Consider the following 25,910-nt stretch of genomic DNA (forward strand, 5'->3'; position numbering starts at 1 on the left):
CATACTGCCAAGTACTGATGACGACAGACATTGTGGACATACCGCCAAGTACTGATGACGACAGACATTGTGGACATACTGCCAAGTACTGATGACGATAGACATTGTGGACATACTGCCAAGTACTGATGACGACAGACATTGTGGACATACTGCCAAACACTGATGACGACAGACATTGTGGACATACAGCCAAGTACTGATGACGACAGACATTGTGGACATACTGCCAGGTACTGATGACGACAGACATTGTGGACATACTGCCAAGTACTGATGACGATAGACATTGTGGACATACCGCCAGGTACTGATGACCACAATGGGTGTCATTCAAAAGTACATCTCTTCCTGAAAAAAAGCCCTCACACGTCTATGTGGACAAAAATAAAAAAAGATGTTTCTCTTGAATAAAAGGATACTGGTAGTGTTGGAAAGGTGTAAAATAATGTGATATTTTTATAATTAGTGTAATGGGTTTTTTTTCAATTGTTTTTGGTATGTTTTTTCTCAACACAATGAGCGAAGAGAAAAATGTGATTTTTTTTTAGTGTTTTTTATTTGACTTTTTATTAAACTTTTTATCCTTTTAGTCCCACTGGGACACTAGGACATCTATGAGCCTGACCGCTCATTTAATACCCTACAATACCTCTGTATCAGGACAGCAATGACAGGCAGCATTTTTAGACACAGTCGGGGTCTAAGTGGACCACTAATAAAAGGAAACAAATGGCGGTCACACAACTCATGACAGATTTGTTTCATGTTATGTCATGGAACAAAAAGGGTTTAATAGCTTCTATATTCACCAACAGAAAAAAAACTAACATAAAACTGCTGGGTGCCAGGGAAAGGGTTTTGTTTTATAAAGATCGAGATATAAAAGAAAACATTGCCAATTTGTTTTTACATTATGTATAACAGAAAAACCTGATTTAAGCAATGTCATTTTCCTGCTTCCCTATAAGCAAATACTAGACCGTATGATGTATGCCTTTGAAAGAAAAAGCTTCACACTGACACAGATGCTTTTCGTTAGGCATCACATTTTTATAGGCATCTAACTTTAATTTTCTAACATTATAACCACATTATTAACAGCTTTTATTAGAACACCTGGCTCACAAGTACTGCTGCACCCAAAGGACAAACAACAACTTCCCTCTTTGATCGCAAGATGGCGATGTGTTGGGCCCCATTCAGAAGTACAAGAAAAGAGGACTGAGTTTCATAAGTGATATTGATCAAAGTTCCATCAGTTTTTTTTTCACTGATGAGAAACATAACAAGTTTCTCTATCATTAATATGTGGATGTCAGGATGTGTTAAAAAAAAATGTACCTGTGCTGAGATAATCTCAGGGTATGTTTCCATGGTCAGGATTTGCTCAGGATTTGGCGCAGGTAAAATCTGCACCAAATCTGCACCTGAGGTCACTGGCAGGTCACCTCCGTTTTTGATGATTTTTTTACATGCGTTTTTGATGCGTTTTTTCCGCATGCACTTTTGATGAGTTTTTCATTGCATGCGTGGTTTTTTTTGTCACTTTAAATAAAGCTAATTGAAAGTTGGCCTCTGGGAAGGAAAAAAAAAGTGATTTTCTGTTAGCAGATATATTGGGTTATGTTCTCATAGTCAGTAAACGCTGCGAGTTGGACGCTGCTTACAACTGCGTTTTTCAAGCACTTTTTCATGCGGATTTGTGTTTGTTTTTGTAAGCTAAAGATATACAAAAAAAAGAATTGTGATGTAATTACCTTGTCCAACCTCTTCTTTTACATACTCCATATTGAAGAATAATGTTTACACAAAGATAGAAACATCTATAGATGGATAGATAGATACGATAGATAAGAGATAGATAGATACGATAGATAAGAGATAGATAGATACGATAGATAGATAGATAGATAGATAGATAGATAGATACGATAGATACGATAGATAGATCGATAGATACAATAGATAGATATGGGATAGGTAAATACATCTATAGATAGATAATGGATAGATAATGGAGATAGATAATAGATAGATAGATAATAGATAGTTCTATCTATAGCTATATCTATCATATCTATGTATCTATCTATTATCTATCTATAGCTATATCTATCGTACCTATCTCTCTATCGTATCTATCTATTATCTATCTATTATCTATCTCATATCTATCGTATCAGAACGTATCTATCTATCTATCGTATCTATCTATCGCATATATCTATCATTTCTATTATCTATCTATTTATCTATCTATCCCATATCTATCTATCACATCTATCGTATCTATTATCTATCTATGCCATATCTAGCATCTATCTATCAATATATCTATCTATCAATATATTTATTGATAGATAGATATATCTATATATAGTTGCAAAAAATTTTTGGATTTCTATATCTATATATAGCTAGATAGATAGATCGATAGATGATAGATATATAGATACGATAGATAGGAGAGAGATAGATAGGTATGGGATAGATAATAGATCTGATAGATAGATATGTTACATAGATACGATAGATAATACCAAGCCCGATGTTTAATAATAAACATAATAAAATGGTAGATAAAGAGTTAGACCGGGATCAAACATGCGAGAAACTCGGACGAGTCTCGCATCTTAATACCCGGCACTGCCGCCAGCACTCGGGAGCGGAGCGTGTAGCTGCATGTATTTCTATGCAGCCGTGTTTTTTCTGCATGCGTTTTTGATGCGTTTTTTCATTGCATGTGTTTTTTTTGTCATTTTAAATAAAGCTAATTGAAAGTTGGCTTCTGGGAAGGAAAAAAAAGTGATTTCCTGTTTGCAGATATATTGGGATATGTTCCCACGGTCAGTAAACACTGCGGGTTGGATGCTGCTTACATCCGCGTTTTTCATGCGGATTTGTGTGTGTTTTTATAAGCTAAATAAAGATATACAAAAGAATTATGATGTAATTTCCTTGTCCAATCTCTTCTTTTACATACTCCATTGAAGAATAATGTTTACACAAAGATAGATACATCGATAGATAGATAGATACATCTGTAGATGGATAGATAGATACATCTGTAGATGGATAGATTAGATAGATAGATAGATAGATAGATAGATAGATAGATAGATAGAGATAGCCAACCGTTACACTGATGCCTCTACCCTGTGCCAGTCATTACACTGGTTACCCATTCACTCCAGAATCCAGTACAAACTTATTACCCTCACCCTCAAAACACTCCATGGCTCAGCACCACCCTACAACTCCTCCCTGGTCTCAGTCTACCACCCTACCCGTGCTCGCCATTCTGCTAATGACCTGAGGTTAGCATCCTCAATAATCAGAACCTCCCACTCCCATCTCCAAGACTTTTCACGTGCTTCGCCAATTCTTTGGAATGCACTACCCAGGTTAATACGATTAATCCCCAATCCCCAGTTTTAAGCGTGCCCTCAAAACGCATTTGCTCAGACTGGCCTACCGCCTCAATGCATTAACCTAACCATCCCTGTGTGGCCCATTCAAAAAACTTAAACCATAATCAGGTTCCTTGCATCGTGATCTCATACACTTTATGCATATATTTGCCCTCTATATCTGTACTGTTACATTTTTAGGCTGTTAACTGGTTCATGCAGCTTTACATGAACACCCGAGCCTTACACTATGGCTGTTCCGAACAACGAAAGCAATTGTTACCATCCACCTCTCGTGTCTTCCCTATTTCCTCATAGTTTGTAAGCTTGCGAGCAGGGCCCTCATTCCTCCTGGTATCTGTTTTGAACTGATTTTTGTTATGCTGTAAAGTCTATTGTCTGTACAAATCCCCTCTATAATTTGTAAAGTGCTGCGGAATATGTTGGCGCTATATAAAATTATTATTATAGCTATCTATCTATAGCTGTATCTATCTACTGTATCTATCTATTATCTATCTATCGTATCTATCTATCATTAGTGATCAGCGAATATACTCGTTACTCGAGATTTCCCGAGCACGCTCGGGTGTTCTCCGAGTATATTTTAGTGCTCGGAAATTTACTTTTCATCGCCGCAGCTGAATGATTTACATCTGTTAGCCAGCATAAGTACATGTGGGGGTTGCCTGGTTGCTAGGGAATCCCCACATGTACTTAGCCTGGCTAAGAGATGTAAATCATTCAGCTGCGGCGATGAAAACTAAATCTCCGAGCACTAAAATATACTCGGAGAACACCCGAGCGTGCTCGGGAAATCTCGAGTAACGAGTATATTCGCTCATCACTATCTATCATCTATCTATTATCTATCTATAGTATCTATCACATCTATCTATCTATCTATCGTATCTATTATCTATCTAATGATATATCTATCGATAGATATATCTATAGAAAGCTAGATAGATGTATCGATAGATAATAGATAGAGAGATAGATACGATAGATAGGAGAGATAGATAGGACAGAGATAGATAGATAGATATGGGATAGATAATAGACAGATAATAGATAGGTAGATGCGATAGACAGATACGATACATACCGTAGATATGATAGAAAATACCAAGCCCGATGTTTAGTAATAAACGTAATAAAATGGTACATAAAGAATTAAGCCGGGATTACACATGCGAGAAACTCGGACGAGTCTCGCATCTTAATACCCGGCACTGCCGCCGGCACTCGGGAGCAGAGCGTGTAGCTGCATGTATTTCTATGCAGCCGCACACTCCGCTCCCGAGTGCCGGCGGCAGTGCCAAGTTTTAAGATGCGAGACTCGTTCGAGTTTCTCGCATGTGTGATCCCGGCCTTAAATAAAGACACACACACAAAATCTGCATTATGCCGGGGTCACACTTGCAAGAAACTCGCATGAGACTCGCACCTCAATATCCGGCACTGCCGACCGAAGCATGCGACTACGTGTATTTCTATGTAGCTGAACACTCCGGTCCGAATACCGGCGGCAGTGCCGGGTATTGAGATGCGATACTCGTGTGAGTTTCTCGCAAGTGTGACCTCGGCCTTAAATGCAATATCTGTTTAATTAAAAATAAATAAATTAAAAAAAAAATTGCGTGGGCTCCGGCACAATTTTCTGCGCCAGAGAGGGAAAGCCAGCGACCGGGGAACAGATGTTTGTAGCCTGGGAAGGGGTTAATATCCATGGAGCTTCCCAGGCTATAAATATCAGCCCACAGTTGTATATTAAAATAGGGGAACACCCCCAAAAAATGACGTGGGGTCCCCCTATAATTTATAGCCAGAAAGGCTATGCAGACAGCTGCGGGCTGATATTCATAGGGTCATAGGGACCATGGATATTGCCCCCCCCCCCCCCCCGGCTACAAATGCCAGCTCCCAGCCGCCCCAGAAATGGCGCATCTGTAAGATGCGCCAATTCCGACACTTAGCTTCTCTCTTCCCACTGCCCTGTAGTGGTGGCATATGGGGTAATAAGGGGTTAATGTCACCTTTGTAAGGTGACATTAAGCCGGCTTAGTAATGGAGAGGCGTCAATAAGATACCTACCATTACTAATCCTATAGTTGGTAAAGAGTTAATAAAACACACACATGCAGAATAAAGTATTTTAATTAAATAAAACACCACACAGTTTTGACATCTTTATTGTACTGGTAATCCAAGCGAAGCCATCGATCTTCTGAAAGAAAAAAATAATAATAAACCAACAATATACGTGATCCGACGCAGTCCGAGTGTCCCACGACGAGTCCAGCTCTGCTACATCTGGATGCCTGACATCCAGACATATAGTTAAGTCCATATATATTTGGACAGAGACAACATTTTTCTAATTTTGGTTATAAACATTACCACAATGAATTTTAAACAAAACAATTCAGATGCAGTTGAAGTTCAGACTTTCAGCTGTCCATGAAATAGCCTTGGAGTCAATTGTCCAATTACTTTTGGTCCCTTTAAAAACAGGGTGGCACATGTTAAGGAGCTGAAACTCCTAAACCCTTCATCCAATTTAAATGTGGATACCCTCAAATGAAAGCTGAAAGTCTGAACTTCAACTGCATCTGAATTGTTTTGTTTAAAATTCATTGTGGTAATGTCTATAACCGAAATTAGAAAAATGTTGTCTCTGTCCAAATATATATGGACTTAACTGTAGCAGAGCTTGTAGGTGACCACCGAAGATCTCTGGCGATCACCTACACTATAGCTCTCGCGGTCAGCTGACCGTGAGAACCAGCCTAGGGTGACTGGAGATTACCCCCGGTCAAGTGCACGACAGTTCTTGCGGTAAGCTAAGTTATCGCGAAAACTGCAGTAGATGCGGACTTCCGGCGGTTGGACTGGTCAGACCATATGTAAATCAGTAGACACCCGTAGTAAGCTGCGTTTACGCAGTTCTACGTATGTGACTAATCATTAGATGCGGTTTTACCGCATCTAATGATAGTCTATGGTAAATTTATTGTGCGGTGACGGAGCGTCGCCGCATTGTAAACAGACATGCTGTGTTCTGGAAAGATGCACCGCATGTCCGTTTACACGGGCCTGGCGCCTGCGTCTTTTAACGCATAGTGGAGACGAGATTTCAGGAAATCCCCTCCTCTATGTTGTAACATCTGAACGTTGCGTGTTTGACGCTGCGGTTCTACGCAGTGTCAAAAACGCAGCATTTCCTGACCGTGAAAACATACCCTCATACATGGGCCCTTTCTGAGTACTGTGTAATGGCTGTGTCTGACCATACAGGAAAATGCTCTCATCATACCACAGCTCCTGGGCAGAGGAGGATGCAAAAAAGTATAAAGACATTACAGCAGGGGATCACAGCTGATTCTTTCTGGGAGATAAAAACATTTCACTGCCTGTTTTACCTTGATGCGTGCCGTCCAATATACGCTGCCAATCGCAGCATGCAGCAATTTTTCTCCACCGACTGGACATGAGAAAATAAACGCTCATCAGCACTACTCCATAGTGTAACATTGGAGTGAATGCTATCTGATGAAACATCGGAGAGCACTCGTCTGAGTTATACGCAGGCTATACGCCAGTCTGAGCGAGTCCTTATTTGTAAGCCAAAATCAGAAGTGGTGACTTGTTTCTATTATACCTTTCTTCTGATTGTTCCGCTCCTGGTTTTGGCTTACAAACGGCCTAAATCTCCTTTCCCTCCTGGGTAGCTAAAAAAATGAATATGATATGATACATGTTCTGCACTCATTTACATTGGATTCATATATTTTGTATGACAATGTAACATGAGAATCATGTGCTCTCTCCAGAACACAATGCACTCACAGCAAGCTTCAAACCTATTTCTATGCCTTGTTAAAAGTGGAGCTGGTGGTGTTCTGGGATTCCACGGCTGGTATTTCTGGGGCAAATGGTCAGGGAGTCAGCTCGAGCAGCTGACGACTAAATGTAGCTGCAGTTCACTTTCTAAATGTTGTCACCAATGTTATAAAAAGGGAAGAAAATATATACCGTAACCTTTTAAAATAAATGTGCCTTATTTTATTGTTTTATTATCCTAAACAGAAAAACAAAATACGGTAGTTAACTAGAAGTATAACTATAGTCACAAATCACAACATCAACATTAACAATACAATATTTTAAGGACAAGCCAGATAGATCCTCATCTCCAGGTTCCAAAATTTACATCCATTTATCAAAGGATTTATACTCTTCCTGCACACTGATGCCCCAGTCTCAGGGCTCATGCACATGGCCGTATTGTCGGTGATTTTCTGATCAGAGTTTGATCAGAGTGTGATTTGCATAATCGATCTGATTCTCTTGGATGACAGAAATAAAATAGCTTGTGACCCTAGCCTAATGTATAGTGGGTGGCCAGGGGTGTTGCTATGTAAACAAGAAGAAGCAAATAGCGAAACGCGCGTCGGGGCCTGTCTCTCCCACATTTGCAGCAGGTTGGTCACTTGTTCCTATTATTAAGTTTCTCTTTACTTAAAAAACAGGAGTTACTTTAATCAGGATTGTGTATTATGTGGGTGAAATTCTTTGTATTAGGTCATTACTTCATTAGTGGGATGTCAAGTAATCATTATTAGGTCTAATGGACCATATTTACTGTTTAATGGTTGTCTCCTGCAGCCTCTACATACACATGCCATCCATGGTTGACTGTTATTATATATAACACATATTCCTCTATGCACCTTATACTTCCCCACTGATCATATGCGTGTGTTCAAATACATGCTATTACTATATAGGGTCTATTTCATATGACAGTCTTTTCAGCATAATTATACCTGGCTATTCCCGCATGGTTAATGAAACTGAAAAGCACATATAAGTGCCAGTGAAGTCCGAGCTTAATTTGTGATTACCGTACTTTTTTTTTTCCCCTGAGGCCATGTTCACACAGTGCTGCAGTTTTTCCACTGAAGAAATTCTGCTGCATTGAGCTGTTCAAGCAAAGTGGAAGTGATGTGAATGTGCATTTTCTGCTGCATTCTCTCCTCCATAGGCTTCTTTGCGGAGCCTGAAAAAAGTGCATGAAAAAAAAATGCAGTTGTGTTTCTACTACAAAATCAAAGCTTTTCTGTACTGAAAAAAAAAACCATACACCATGCTGTGCATTTTTACACTAAAAACAAATCAAATATAGTGGGAAAACATAGAAAAAATTCAGTAATCAGAGACGATTGTTATCACGTATCACGGTGCAGGTAATAAGCAGCTGAAGTGTAAATGCTACGTTTTTCAAGGTGTAAACACGGCCTAAGGTTTTCTGCTTTGTGAATTGTAAAAAATCTAATGATGAATCTGCATCAGGTTCCAGCAATGTTTTCTGCTCGTCATACATTGCCATGAGATCAATATATCTGTTTTTTGATCGGCCATTAGGTTAAAAATAAAAAGTATACTCCCGAAAAAAAAAAAAGTGTGAGCTGTGACCTTTTCAGTGCTCCACATTGCTCTTTTTCCTTTCTCTCCTCTCATCACAGTAATCAGTCACTGATTGCAATTCACTTCTGAGTGGACACAAAGGACCCGATTTATCAAAGCAATTTCTACAAAATTCTGGCTTAAATCGTTTTGAAAAGTTGCAAAATTTGTGCACCGCTCGTAATTACACAAGATTTTTTTGCGACTTTGACATTTTCACGCCCGTTTTTCCCAGTTGCACCAATATGGGCAGATCTAGGATGGAACAGAGGTGCCGTGGGGGCAGGACACCGCAGGTTGTCTAATGCATAATGAGCAGTGGCATTCCTTACTCTGGAAATTTCTCTCCAGTCAGGTATTGGGTAAGATTCCTGACGTGGCACATGGAGGCGCACGCCACTCGTCAGACGCTCCAGAACCATTAAGAGGTGTGCGCCTCCAGGGCTGTGGAGTCGGTAAGGCTACTTTCACACTAGCGTAGTTTGCAATACGTTGCAATGCGTCGGTTAGGAGAAAAAACGCATCCTGCAAAGTTGTCTGCAGGATGCGTTTTTTCCCCATAGATTTACATTAGCGACGCATTACGACGTACCGCCACATGTCGCAACCATCGTGCGACGGCTGCGTCGTATTTTGGCAGACCGTCAGCACAAAACAACGTTACATGTAACTTTTTTTTGTGCGTCAAATCTGCCATTTTCGACCACACATGCGCGGCCGAAACTCCGCCCCCTTCCCCCCCGGACCTTACAATGGGGCAGCGGAAGCGTCGTAAGACTGCTTCCGCTGCCCACGTCAGGCATTTCTTTCACAACGCGCGTCGGCACGTCGGGCCGACGCTAGTGTGAAAGCAGCCTAAGCCAATCCTCCGACGACTCAATTTCCATGACACCGACTGCGACTCCACCAAAATGGACTCCGACTCAACAGCCCTGTAGCGCCTCTTAATCAGGAGATCCTGAAGCCAACACGCCCTTTCATTAAGACTAGCGAATATACTCGTTACTCGACATTCCCTAGCAACCAGGCAACCCCCATATGTACTTATGCTGGCTAACAGATGTAAATCATTCAGCTGCGGCAAGGAAAACTAAATCTCCGAGCACTAAAAAATACTCGGAGGACCCCCGAGCGTGCTCAAGAAATCTCCAGTAACGAGTATATTCGCTCATCACTAATCAAGACCGTTGAGAGGAAAGCTAGTCTTGATGAATCGGAGCCTTAGGCAACGTTCCCACAATGAGCTGCATCAAAAACACAACGTCTTAGGGTACCGTTACACAAAACGATTTACCAACGATCACGACCAGTGATACGACCTGGCCGTGATCGTTGGTAAGACATTGTGTGGTCGCTGGGGAGCTGTCACACAGTCAGCTCTCCAGCGACCAACGATGCCGAAGTCCCCGGGTAACCAGGGTAAACATCGGGTTACTAAGCGCAGGGCCGCGCTTAGTAACCCGATGTTTACCCTGGTTACCATTGTAAATGTAAAAAAAACAAACTGTACATACTCACATTCCGGTGTCCGTCAGGTCCCTCGCCGTCTGCTTCCCGCACTGACTGACTGCCGGCCGTAAAGTGAAAGCAGAGCACACAGTGACGTCACAGCTGTGCTCTGCTTTTACTTTCCGGCCGGCAGTCAGTCAGTGCGGGAAGCAGACGGCTAGGGACCTGACGGACACCGGAATGTGAGTATGTACGGTTTTTTTTTTTTTACATTTACGATGGTAACCAGGGTAAACATCGGGTTACTAAGCGCGGCCCTGCGCTTAGTAACCCGATGTTTACCCTGGTTACAAGCGAACGCATCGCTGGATCGGTGTCACACACCGATCCAGCGATGACAGTGGGAGATCCAGCGACGAAATAAAGTTCCAAACGATCTGCTACAACATACGATTCTCAGCAGGGTCCCTGATCGCTGCTGCGTGTCAGACACAGCGATATCGTATGGATATCGCTGGAACGTCACGGATCGTACCGTCGTAGCGACAAAAGTGCCACTGTGAGACGGTACCCTTAGAGTTCTATCAAAGTGGATGGGATTTATAGAGATCTCATGGCCACTGTGCTTCTTTTTAATGCTGCGTAAACTCAACCGCAGTGCGTTTTTCAAATTTGCAGTATGTCAATTTTTCTTACAGATACGCCGAGTTTTCTGTGTGGATTTTCCCCATAGACTTACATTCAATGCGGAAATTCCGCAGCAAAAAAAAGCCGATGCGTTTTTAGTGCGTTTCCTCAGCACAAAATCATCAAAAACATGTAATTCCCACCTAAATATGTTAAAGTTTTGTCTAAGCAAAAAAAACAGGAAATATCAAAAAGCTGCATTATTAATAGCGAACTTGTTATCAGGATTTAGCTAAGTAACCTACAGACAGTGTCAGGTTGGCACCGTTATTCTGATTTAAATGATACCTTGGTTGATTAAATCCATCTTGTGGTTCTTATTTAATCTGTGTTTGCAGTTTTGAGTTAATGCTCGTGCTCCAGGGCAGCCTGTGGGGGATCTTTATTTGGCACTCTTTCAAAAAAATAATTCCAGCAAAATGGCGGTGGTTCATGCGCAGTAGCATCTATCGGCAAAAGATAGATGCTACTGCGCATTCGACACCGGCTCCATTTTGCTAGAGTTAATTTTTTTCTAAAGCTCATACTATTAACTGCGCAAGCGCAGAATTAAAAATAGGAGACAAGTCACTGATGGTTCATTGACCTGTCATATAAGCCCACCAGAATTAATATGAGGCCAGAGCGCCAAATAAAGACCCTCCCAACAGGCCGCCCTGAAGCACAAGCATTAACTCAAAACTGAAAATAAGGATTAAACAACAACAAGATGGATTTCATCAACCAAAGTTTCATTGTAATCGGTATAATGGCGCTGACCTGAACTGTAGGTTACTGTGCACAATCCTGCTGACAGGCTCCCTTTAAAACATGACACACCAAAAAGAGACAAAAACTGCAGCATTAAAAACACAATAAAAACGAATGGTAAAAAAAAGCGCATACAACGCAATGAGAAAAAGCAAGTAACCTAATTTAAATAATAGGTGCAGAAATGGTGCAGAAATTCTGTAATGTCAGAAACGCACCAAAAGCTCATCATGGGAAGTTAGCCTTACTGTTAACCATTCCAGTCAAACTGGAGATAATTCAACGCAAACGCCAAACTTGATAAACCTGTATAGAGAATGCTCTCTTTAGCCCATGTTGACATAAGTTGTGCCCTTTTGTATTAAAGATTTGTCCTCTGAGCAGTGTATTTTGGCAAATATTTGCATTATAAGTCCCAGTGAACATGTCTCATTTGTATCAATAAAGCTCAAGTAGAATATAAGAAAATGTAGATTTTAATAAATAATATTAAAATTATTACTAACCCCTAATATAACTTCAAGGATATACATGATTGTTGCATTCCTTTATGACACTAGTCAGGGGCTGACATTCCATTAGGGTACTTTCACACTAGCGTTGTTTGCAATACGTCACAATGCGTCGTTCAGGAGAAAAAACGCATCCTGCAAAGTTGTCTGCAGGATGCGTTTTTTCCCCATAGACTTACATTACCAACGCATTGCAAAGTATTGCCACACGTCGCAACCGTCGTGCGACGGTTGCGTCGTGTTTTGGCGGACCGTCGGCACAAAAAAACGTTACATGTAATTTTTTTTGTGCGTCGAGTCTGCCATTTTCGACCGCGCATGCACGGCCGAAACTCCGCCACCTCCTCCCCGAACCTTGCAATGGGGCAGCGGAAGCATCGTAAGACTGCTTCCGCTGCCCACGTCAGGCATTTATTTCACAGCATGCGTCAGTACGTCGGCCCGATGCACTGCGACGGGCCCGTACCGACGCTAGTGTGAAAGCAGGAACTATGTAGGGGATCATACTGTATATAGGGTCTAATTGAGGACTCATTGTCTATGAAGAGGCTATGTGGAGCTCACATTATATAGAGGGGTTATGTGGGGCTCACACTATACATAGAGAGGCTATGTGGGGGCATATACTGTATATAAGAGGCTGTATGGTGCTCATACTGTATAGGAGGCTATGTGGGGGCTCTTACTGTATATAGTGAGTCTATGAAAGGGTTTATACTGTATATAGTGAAGTTATATGGTGGCTCACACTATATAGTGAGGCTATGTGGGGGCTCTTACTGTATATCGTGAGTCTATGAAAGGGTTTATACTGTATATAGTGAAGTTATATGGTGGCTCACACTATATAGTGAGGCTATGTTGGGGCTCATACTGTATATAGTGAGGCTATGTGGGGGCTCTTCCTGTACATAGGAGGCTGTGTGAAGGCTCATCGCATATAGGGGCTATGTGAAGGCTCACACTGTATATAGAGAGGCTATGTGGGGGCACATACTGTATATAGGGGGCTATGTGAAGGCTCATTGTATATAGGGGACTCTGCGAGGGTTCATATTGTATAAAGGCATATATTGCATATTCCCCTGTCTATACATCAGGTCAATCAGGGACCCCTTACTGTATATAGGAGGCTGTGTGAAGGCTCATTGCATATAGGGGCTATGTGAAGGCTCACACTGTATATAGAGAGGCTATGTTGGGGCACATACTCTATATAGGGGGCTATGTGAAGGCTCATTGTATATAGGGGGCTCTGCAAGGGTTCATATTGTATAAAGGCACATACTGAATATTCCCCTGTTATACATCAGGTCCATCAGGGACCCAATACTGTATATAAACAAAGCTTTCACGCCAGAAAACTGTCATAAAAGCTTTAACAAGTTGCAACATTTTAGCGCAACTGAGAGTTGCACAAAACACTTAGCGACTTTTGGGATTTATACATGAGTTTGAATCTGCTGTGCCAATATAGGTGAGGATGGAAAGGATTCAGGGCGGGATGGGTGCGTGAGCACGCTAGCCCATCAAAGTCTTCAAATGTTCCGGTGTTTTGCATGCCAGAAATGCTATTCCAGTTACTAACTGGAATAACATTTCTGGCCCGGTTCAAGCCACTCCGAAAATGATGCCAAATTCACTAAGTTGCGATCTCCTCTTAATGAATTTAGCACCTTCTACTCTAACAAGCCTGGCATAACGCGAGTGTGTGCTACGCCAGTTTTGATGAATGGTGTGTTATATGAATGTAAGAAACCATACAATGAAAAGTAATTTATTAACCCCATAAAAACATGTCTTGCCTTTCAACATAAACCAAAATTGGTTTCCATAGGAATTGGTGCCAGATTGCCAAGGTAGAACTACATAAGTACATCATTGTAAATACACACCTGTACTTTGTATCTCCCCCACCTCATTGTAGATTGTAAGCTCTCACGAGCAGGGTCGTCTTATTTCGCTTTAATTATTGTATTGCTTACGCTATTACTTATGACTGTTGTGTTTGAAACTGTTTAGCTGTAAAGCGCTGTGGAATATGTTGGCGCTATATAAATAAAGATTATTATTATTATTATTACATTTCACTTCCTTACTGGTGGAAGTCTGCATTCCAGAAGACCCCAGTTCTCCACAGTACTTGTTTATATAAGTAACCGAAATGAGAAAATGGGTAAAATATAATATATAACTTTCTTGTAACTATTTTCATAAAAACAGTGACTTAAAGACAAATATATATATTTTAAAATCTTTGATTGAAAGGGCAGCAACACCTTAGTGCCACATTTGTGCTTAATTACAGTAATGAGGTCTGTGTAGATAGTTAAAGAAGTTGTCCACTACTATAACTTTTTTTTTTCATAAATCTTGCTATTATGTGCCACTGAAAACATCCACTGTTTTTATTTTAGCAATATTACCTTTTATCATGCTGTAGCAGCACATCTTCAGTGCTGGATCCAGCTCTCATGGGGTTAATCGACAACTTCCTTTCTCCTGAGTTATTGTGCTCTAATACTACAAGTTCCATGATGCATTGCACTGCTACTAAGCACGAACCTACCACACCCACTCCAAAACACACCCCAACCCCTCCCTCCTCTAGCTTCAAAAAGATTTGTGATGTCATTTCTGTCCAACCTCCTCTTTTACATTTGTCCAACCCACACTCCATTACACATAGATAGATAGATAGATAGATAGATAGATAGATAGATAGATAGATAGATAGATAGATAGATAGATAGATAGATAGATACAGTTAGGTCCATATATATTTGGACAGAGACAACATTTTTCTCATTTTGGTTATAGACATTACCACAATGAATTTTAAACAAAACAATTCAGATGCAGTTGAAGTTCAGACTTTCAGCTTTCATTTGAGGGTATCCACATTAAAATTGGATGAAGGGTTTAGGAGTTTCAGCTCTTTAACATGTGCCACCCTGTTTTTAAAGGGACCAAAAGTAATTGGACAGATTCAATAATTTTAAATAAAATGTTCATTTCTAGTACTTGGTTGAAAACCCTTTGTTGGCAATGACTGCCTGAAGTCTTGAACTCATGGACATCACCAGACGCTGTGTTTCCTCCTTTTTGATGCTCTGCCAGGCCTTCACTGCGGTGGTTTTCAGTTGCTGTTTGTTTGTGGGCCTTTCTGTCTGAAGTTTAGTCTTTAACAAGTGAAATGCATGCTCAATTGGGTTGAGATCAGGTGACTGACTTGGCCATTCAAGAATATTCCACTTCTTTGCTTTAATTAACTCCTGGGTTTCTTTGGCTTTATGTTTTGGGTCATTGTCCATCTGTAGTATGAAACGACGACCAATCAGTTTGGCTGCATTTGGCTGGCTCTGAGCACACAATATGGCTCTGAATACCTCAGAATTCATTTGGCTGCTTCTGTCCTGTGTCACATCATCAATAAACACTAGTGACCCAGTGCCACTGGCAGCCATGCATGCCCAAGCCATCACACTGCCTCCGCCGGGTTTTACAGATGATGTGGTATGCTTTGGATCATGAGCTGTACCACGCCTTCGCCATACTTTTCTCTTTCCATCATTCTGGTAGAGATTGATCTTGGTTTCATCTGTCCAAAGAATGTTCTTCCTGAACTGTGCTGGCTTTTTTAGATGTTTTTTAGCAAAGTCCAGTCTAGCCTTTTTATTCTTGACACTTATGAGTGGCTTGCACCGTGCAGTGAACCCTCTGTATTTACTTTCATGCAGTCTTCTCTTTATGATAGATTTGGATATTGATACGCCGACCTCCGGGAGAGTGTTGGTCACTTGGTTGGCTGTTGTGAAGGGGTTTCTCTTCACCATGGAGATTATTCTGCGATCATCCACCACTGTTGTCTTCCGTGGATGCCCAGGTCTTTTTGCATTGATGAGATCACCAGTGCTTTCTTTCCTTCTCAGGATGTACCAAACTGTACATTTTGCCACTCCTAATATTGTAGCAATTTCTCGGATGGGTTTTTTCTCTGTTTTCACAGCTTAAGAATGGCTTGTTTCACCTTCATGGAGAGCACTTTTGACCGCATGTTTACTTCATAGGAAAACCTTCCAAATGCAAGCACCACACCTCAAATCAACTCCGGGCCTTTTATCTGCTTAGTTGAGAATGACATAATGAAGGGATTGCCCACACCTGTCCATGAAATAGCCTTGGAGTCAATTGTCCAATTACTTTTGGTCCCTTTAAAAAACAGGGTGGCACAGGTTAAGGAGCTGAAACTCCTAAACTCTTCATCCAATTTTAATATGGATACCCTCAAATGAAAGCTAAAAGTCTGAACTTCAACTGCATCTGAATTGTTTTGTTTAAAATTAAATTGTGGTAATGTCTATAACCAAAATTAGAAAAATGTTGTCTCTGTCCAAATATATATGGACCTAACTGTAGATGAATACATACAGATATATCTATATATCTATGTCTATTTCTATAGCTATGTCCATATCCATGTTTCTAAACCCCTTCACCCCTGGAGCTTTTTTCGTTTATCGCTCCCTTTCTTTCCAGAGCCATAATTTTTCCGTCAATACGGCCATGTGAGGGCTTATCTTTTGCGGGACAAGTTCTACTTTTGAACGACACCATTGGTTTTACCATGTCGTGTAACAGAAAATGTGAAAAAAAGTCAAAGTGCGATAAAATTGCAAAAAAAGTGCAAATCCCACACTTGTTTTTTGCTTGGCTTTTTTGCTAGGTTCACTAAGTGCTAAGGCTGTGTGCACACGTTGCGGATTTAATTGCAGATCCGCAGCGTTTTTTGCTGCACTGAATTGCATCAAATCCGCAGTGTAGTGCTCAACCAATGTAAGTCTATGGGAGCCGCAGACTTGTTGTGCACATGCTGTGGAAAAGCATCCCAGCATGTCACTTCTTTTATGCGGAACTGCAGCGTTTCTGCACCCATAGACTTTCATTGAGTCGGGCACATCCGCAGCAAAACCGCAGATGTAAAAAAGATCTGCAGTTTAGATGCGGATGTGGGTCCGAGAAACGCTGCAGTTCAGGAGGAGGGAAGTGTGTGGGCGGAAAGTGGGCGGTGACTGTGTGCGTGCGTGTATGTGTGTGCTGGGTCTGCGGGCTGCTCGGGTGTGTGCGGGACTGTTCGGGTGTGTGCAGGACTGTTCGTGTGTGTGCGGGGCTGCTCAGGTGTGTGCGGGACCGTTCGAGTGGGTGCCTGGCTGTTCGGGTGCGTGCGGGGGTCTTTTGGGGTGTGTGTGCAGGCATCATCCGATGGGACTACAAGTACGCAGCATCCAATCTGCAGCTCATTCGGATGTAATCTGGACAGTGGACACACACCCTACTCTATCCATACATCTATCAATAGATATATCTATCCAGATATATCTATAGATAGATATAGGAATAGATAGATGCATCTATAGATCTATCTATATGTAGCTCTGTCTATCCATTTCATCTATCATCTATCTGTCTATCTGTGTGTGTAATGGAGTGTGGGTTGGACAAATGTAAAAGAGAAGGTTGAACAATAATGAGATCACAAATCTTTTTTTTTTGTTCAATAATACATCTTTATTTAGCTTTCAAAAACGCACCAAAATACATAAAAACCGTGCAAAAAGCGAATTAAAAAATGCATCAAAACCGCGCAAAAAACTGCATTAAAAAAAGCATCAGAACTGCACCAAAAACTGAATCAAAACCGAACCAAAAACTGCATCAAAAACACACCAAAATTGCATCAACACTGCACCAAAACCGCGCAAAAACCACACCAAAAACTGCATGAAAAACGCATCAAAACGGCATCAAAACCGCACCAAAAACTGCATCAAAACCGCACCAAAACTGCACTAGGATTTGATGCAGTTTTTGGTGCAGTTTTGATGAATTTTTTGGTGGTTTTGATGCTGTTTTTGGTACAGTTTTTGCGTGGTTTTGATGCAGTTTTTGGAAATAAATAAACGGAAAATGTGCATGATTGGAATAGAAACATACATGAAAAAACGGATTCGGAGGCCGGATTCATCATTTCACATCTCAGTTTCATACGTTTTTCGCTGTGCGTTTTTTTGCCGGACAGAAAAAACGTTCCTCTGTATGTGTTTTCCGTCCGGCGGAAATAGCTTTTTTGACGGATCCGGCAAAAAACGGATGAAACGTGTGGCCATCAGGCGCAATCCGGCGCTAATTCAACTCTATGATGAAAAAACGGATCCGGCGGAAAAAAAATGGATCCGTTTTTTACAAAACTCGCTGGATTGTGCCTGACGGCAAAAACCTGATGTGTGAAAGCAGCCAGATATATGGATAGATACATCTATGTATCTATAGATAGATAGATATATCCATAGATATATAATAGAAAGGCCAATGTTTCTAAGGCTACTTTCACACTTGCGTTTGTCGCAATCCGTCTTTTTGGTGAAAAAATGGATCCTGCAAATGTGCTCGCAGGAAGCGATTTTTACCCATAGACTTGTATTAGCGACGGATGGCCACACGTCGCATCCGTCGTGCAACAGATCCGTCGTGTTTTGGCGGACCGTCGGCACAAAAAACCATTCAAGTAAACTTTTTTTGTCCGACGCGTCCGCCATTTTCTACCGTGCATGCGCGGCCAAAACTCCGCCCCCTCCTCCCCGGACTTCAGAATGGGCAGCGGATGCGTTGAAAAACTGCATCCGCTGCCCACGTCGTGCACAAATTTCACAACGTGCGTCGGAACGTCGGTCCGATGCATAGCGACGGACCCGTACCGACGCAAGTATGAAAGAGGCGTAAATGAGCGTTGAATTTAATTAAAAAAACGGAAAAAAATGGCGTGGGCTCCTGCGCAATTTTCTGCGCCAGAGGGGGAAAGCCGACGCCCGGGGACCAATATCTGTAGCCTGCTATATCAGCCCGCAGCTGTTAAAATAGGGGGACCCCCAAAAAAATGACGTGGGGTCCCCCTATATTTTATAGCCAGTAAGGCTACGCAGACAGCTGCGGGCTGATATTCATAGCCTAGGGAGGGGCCATGGATATTGGTCCCCCCCCCAGCTACAAATACCAGTCCGCAGCCGCCCCAGAAATGGCGAAAGATGCGCCAAATCCAGCACTTAGCCCCTCTCTTCCCACTCCCGTGTAGCGGTGGGATATGGGGTAATAAGGGGTTAATGTCACCTTGCTATTGTAAGGTGACATTAAGCCGGGTTAATAACGGAGAGGCGTCAATAAGACGCCTATCCATTATTAATCCAATACTAATAAAGGGTTAATAAAACACACACACACATTAGGAAAAAAGTATTTTAATATTCTTCATTTAACCATACTTACCATACTTCAGCTCCTGCAAAAAACGTAAAATAATAATCCGTATACTACCTGTCCCCCGTAGTCCAATTAATAACGAGTATCCCATGACGATCTCCACTATAGAACAGTGACATCGGGTGATGTCACTGCTCTATAGGACCTTCAGTGACACACTGACAGGAGACAATGGCTCCTGCAATGCATCACTGAGGTTACCTTAGGACAAAGTCTCACTTTATGGCAATTGCTGCCCGGGAAAATTTCTTACACATTAATGGCATAAAGTGAGACTAGGGGCTATTTTCTCACAGGGGCGTAGGAATACATTGTGAGGAATACATTGTGGAAGGATACCTTCCATCATTGTATTCCTGAAGCCCCTGGAGAGCGGTCGCATCAGCTGATGCTCCTGCTCTCCACGGGAGATCATCGAGGGACACTCGTTTTAACTGGATATCTGCGGATCAGGGAGTATGTTGTTTGTTTATTATTTTAATCTTTTTTACAGATGACACTGGCTTCGGGGAACAAAGTGACAAGTGATGGTGAGTATGTACTCTATGTTATATGTACTGTATGTCTGTATGTATGTACTGTATGTACGTACTGTATGTGGCATGTTGCATGTCACATGTTGCATGTCGTTGCATGGTGCATGTCGCATTCGTCGTATGTCATTGCATGTCATCGCATGTCGTATGTTGTCGCATGTTGTCACATGTTACATGGTGTGTGCTGTATGTATGTAGTGTATATGTGTGTATGTGTTTTTTTTTTTACATTCAACACATTAGCCGGATGATGGGACTACTACTGTCCCATCATTGGCTAATGTGTCACTTATTGTCACTGTAGCAGGCAGAGCCCAATGGGACTTGTAGTCCCATCGGACGAAGCCTGCACACAGACACCCCCGCCGCCACCACCACCGCACAACCCCGCAGCAGACCCCAGCACCGCCCGCACGCGCCGGCCCGCACATACCGGTGCCGGCCCGCACACCCCCGCACATACCGGCGCCGGCCTGCACAATCATCCCTTCCTGCACATCCCTGCCTAGCCCCGCCCGCCCCAGCACAGCCCTGCAGCCCCCAGCACAGCCCTGCAGCCCCCAGCGCCGCCCACAGCCCAGTCACTCTTGATGAGTGACTGCTGACTGTGCGGCTGGGTCATGCCTGCTCATGACGTCACGTCAATTTCCAGAGTCTGGAAATTGACGTGACGTCGGCGGAAATAAGCGGTGGCTGCAGCCTGGGGGTCACGTGACCCGGACTCAGCCACCAGCATAGCGCCGCTCACAGGTGAAAATGGCAACGGAAGGTAATTACACAATTCATCAGGGGCCCCGGGGGGATACATTGGGGGGTAAATTGAAAGTAGTGGACAACCCCTGTAATGAATAACAGGAGAAATACATGATATAAATGTATAACTATACTGGATTAAAGGAGCATAATGCATTCCGCATCCTCCTGTGTGAGTGTGTGTATATATATATATATATATATATCTAATATATAAAGCTGAATGTGTGTGTGTGTGTATGTATGTATGTATGTATGTATGTCCGGGATTGGCATCTGAACCGTAGCAGCTACAGCCACAAAATTTTGCACAGTCACACGTCTGGACCCCGAGAGCGTCATAGGCTATGTTGTGAGGTGAAATTTTAACCCCGCGCTTTCCAATTCACCAAACAATTTTGCCCCTATCTACATAATGGGGAAAAAGTGAAAGGAAAAGTGTTGGAGGCGTCGCAGCTACAGGCACAAAATTTTGCACAGTCACACGTCTGGACCCTGAGAGCGTCAAAGCTATATTGTGAGGTGAAATTTTAACCCCGCGCTTTCCAATTCACCAAACAATTTTGCCCCTATCTACATAATGGGGAAAAAATGAAAGGAAAAGTGTTGGAGGCAAATTAACAGCTGCCAGATGTGAACAAGGGGGACTTAAAGAATGACAGCGATGGCACCAAAGAGTATATACTGTACAGTTGCTAAGGTGGGGCCCCAACATGGGATAATCACACCACCACGGGGATATGAACACACACACAAAATGCGCCACACACTACCACGTGCTCGAACACATATACCACCCTCAGTGCACATTTCACCACACATACACCAACCTCGCCACATAAAAGTAGAAACACAAAAGTCGCCGCTCAAAACTCGCCACGCGCAAAACTCTCCACATGCAAAACTCGCCACACGTGCAAAACTCGCCACACGCAAAACTTGCACACGCAGAAAAATTGCCACACGCAGAAAAATTGCCACATGCACAAAAGTTGCAACACATGCAAAAGTTGCCTCACACAAAACTTGCACATACTCAAAAGGCACCACACATAAAACTCGCCACGCGCAAAACTCGCCATGCGCAAAACTTGCTGCACACAACTTGCTACACTAACCTGTCACATGCAACTCGACACACAAAAAGTTGCTACACGCATGTCGCCACACAAAACTCATCTCACAAAAGTCCCTACATGCATGTCGCCACACGCAACTCAACACACACAACTTGACACACGAAACTCGCCCTAAAACACACACAAGTCTGGTATCCTTCAAAAATAAAAATCTGATTAATAAGCAGACAAACTACAAGAGCAACAAATGTACCATATAGGAATCCGGCAGCTGTCAGTCACATGACCAGTCTATTATGTGTATGTGTGAGCTAATATATACTGCCAGGGGGTGGGCTTACTGTTGGCTGGGGATTTATCAGGCTGCCATTTTAGCTTACAAATACTGAGGTAAAAATACTGACCAAATAACGTGTGAACGAGGGCTAATACAGGAGGAGATGACATACAGCTATATACTATATACAGGAGATGACACACAGGTATATACTATTTACAGGGGAGATGACACACAGGTATATACTATATACAGGAGGAGATGACACACAGATATATACTATATACAGGAGAGATGACACACAGGTATATACTATATAGAGGAGGAGATGACATACAGGTACATACTACATACAGGAGGAGATGACATACAGGTATATACTATATACAGGAGGAGATGACACACAGGTATATACTATATACAGGAGCAGATTACCTACAGGTATATAGTATATACAGGAGGAGATGACACAGGTATATGCTATGTATAGGAGGAGATGACATACAGGTATATACTATATACAGGAGATGACACACAGATATATACTATATATAGGTGAGATGACACACAGGTATATACTATATACAGGAGATTACATACAGGTATATCTAATATATAAAGCTGAATGTGTGTATGTATGTATGTGTGTATGTCCGGGATTGGCATCTGTACCGTCGCAGCTACAGCCACAAAATTTTGCACAGTCACACGTCTGGACCCCGAGAGCGTCATAGGCTATGTTGTGAGGTGAAATTTTAACCCCGCGCGTTCCAATTCACCAAACAATTTTGCTCCTATCTACATAATGGGGAAAAAGTGAAGGGAAAAGTGTTGGAGGAAAATTGACAGCTGCCAGATGTGAACAATGAGGACTTAAAGAATGAGAGCGATGGCGACAAAGAGTATATACCGTACAGTTGCTAAGGTGGGGCCCCGACATGGGATACTCACCACACACGGGGATATGAACACAAACACAAAATGCGCCACACACTACCACGTGCTTGAACACATATACCACCCTCAGCACACATTTCACCACACACACACACCAACCTCGCCACATAAAAGTCGAAACACAAAAGTCACCACTCAAAACTCGCTACATGCAAAACTCGCCATATGCAAAACTAGGCTCACGCAAAACTCGCCACACGTGCAAAACTCACCTCATGGAAAACTCACCTCATGCAAAACTTGCACACACAGAAAAATTGCCACATGTACAAAAGTTGCACCACATGCAAAAGTTGCCTCACACAAAACTTGCACATACTCAAAATGCACCACACATAAAACTCGCCACGCGCAAAACTCGCCATGCACAAATCTTGCTGCACACAACTTGCTACACTAACCTGTCACATGCAACTCAACACACAAAATGTTGCTACACGCATGTCGCCACACAAAACTCATCTCACAAAAGTCGCTACATGCATGTCGCCACACGCAACTCAACACACACAACTTGACACATAAAACTCGCCCTAAAACACACACAAGTCTGGTATTGTCCTTCAAAAATAAAAATCTGATTAATAAGCAAACTACAAGAGCAACAAATGTACCATATAGGAAATACGGCAGCTGTCAGTCACATGACCTGTCTATTATGTGTATGTGTGAGCTAATATATACTGCCAGGGGGGAGGGCTTCCTGTTGGCTGGGGATTTATCAGGCTGCCAATAGCAACCAATCACAGCTCAGCTTCTATTTTGCTACAGTTAATTAACCTGAGCTCTGATTGGTTAATATAGGCAACAAAGACATTCTCAGTATAACAAAGCTAATATATGTTGTGAAATGCTTCTATTTGCTTAGTTTTTGCCTTTTAATAATTACATTTCTATCTATTTGTTTTGTGGTTTTTGTGTGCAGAATAAATTTTTGTTAACACATTCTATTTTGCTAACAGCAGTCATTAACCCGGGCGAAGCCGGGTAGTACAGCTAGTCTAATATATAAAGCTGAATGTGTGTGTGTGTGTATGTATGTATGTATGTATGTCCGGGATTGGCATCTGAACCGTAGCAGCTACAGCCACAAAATTTTGCACAGTCACACGTCTGGACCCCGAGAGCGTCATAGGCTATGTTGTGAGGTGAAATTTTAACCCCGCGCTTTCCAATTCACCAAACAATTTTGCCCCTATCTACATAATGGGGAAAAAGTGAAAGGAAAAGTGTTGGAGGCGTCGCAGCTACAGGCACAAAATTTTGCACAGTCACACGTCTGGACCCTGAGAGCGTCAAAGCTATATTGTGAGGTGAAATTTTAACCCCGCGCTTTCCAAGTCACCAAACAATTTTGCCCCTATCTACATAATGGGGAAAAAATGAAAGGAAAAGTGTTGGAGGCAAATTAACAGCTGCCAGATGTGAACAAGGGGGACTTAAAGAATGACAGCGATGGCACCAAAGAGTATATACTGTACAGTTGCTAAGGTGGGGCCCCAACATGGGATAATCACACCACCACGGGGATATGAACACACACACAAAATGCGCCACACACTACCACGTGCTCGAACACATATACCACCCTCAGTGCACATTTCACCACACATACACCAACCTCGCCACATAAAAGTAGAAACACAAAAGTCGCCGCTCAAAACTCGCCACGCGCAAAACTCTCCACATGCAAAACTCGCCACACGTGCAAAACTCGCCACACGCAAAACTTGCACACGCAGAAAAATTGCCACACGCAGAAAAATTGCCACATGCACAAAAGTTGCAACACATGCAAAAGTTGCCTCACACAAAACTTGCACATACTCAAAAGGCACCACACATAAAACTCGCCACGCGCAAAACTCGCCATGCGCAAAACTTGCTGCACACAACTTGCTACACTAACCTGTCACATGCAACTCGACACACAAAAAGTTGCTACACGCATGTCGCCACACAAAACTCATCTCACAAAAGTCCCTACATGCATGTCGCCACACGCAACTCAACACACACAACTTGACACACGAAACTCGCCCTAAAACACACACAAGTCTGGTATCCTTCAAAAATAAAAATCTGATTAATAAGCAAACTACAAGAGCAACAAATGTACCATATAGGAAATACGGCAGCTGTCAGTCACATGACCTGTCTATTATGTGTATGTGTGAGCTAATATATACTGCCAGGGGGGAGGGCTTCCTGTTGGCTGGGGATTTATCAGGCTGCCAATAGCAACCAATCACAGCTCAGCTTCTATTTTGCTACAGTTAATTAACCTGAGCTCTGATTGGTTAATATAGGCAACAAAGACATTCTCAGTATAACAAAGCTAATATATGTTGTGAAATGCTTCTATTTGCTTAGTTTTTGCCTTTTAATAATTACATTTCTATCTATTTGTTTTGTGGTTTTTGTGTGCAGAATAAATTTTTGTTAACACATTCTATTTTGCTAACAGCAGTCATTAACCCGGGCGAAGCCGGGTAGTACAGCTAGTATATATATATATACACACACAGTACACATACACATGTACACACATATATAGCCACATACATGCATAACTATATAAATATACACATACAGTACACATATACATTTACATACATATATATATAGCTATACACACACACATAGATATAATAGTTATATACTTCTATGATTTAGCATGTAACCTTGCAGGTGCAGCATTCGCAGATACA

General features: G+C 42.1%; 1 protein-coding gene across 1 annotated transcript in view; it reads right to left on the reverse strand.

Annotated features, from left to right (window-relative positions):
* The window catches only part of SLC67A2 (solute carrier family 67 member 2), a 51,457-nt gene that overhangs the window by 25,142 nt on the left and 405 nt on the right, over window positions 1-25,910 (reverse strand). The gene's annotated exons all lie outside the window — the stretch shown is intronic.

The sequence above is a fragment of the Ranitomeya variabilis genome, chromosome 3, assembly GCF_051348905.1.
Source record: "Ranitomeya variabilis isolate aRanVar5 chromosome 3, aRanVar5.hap1, whole genome shotgun sequence".
Classification (NCBI taxonomy): Eukaryota; Metazoa; Chordata; class Amphibia; order Anura; family Dendrobatidae; genus Ranitomeya; species Ranitomeya variabilis.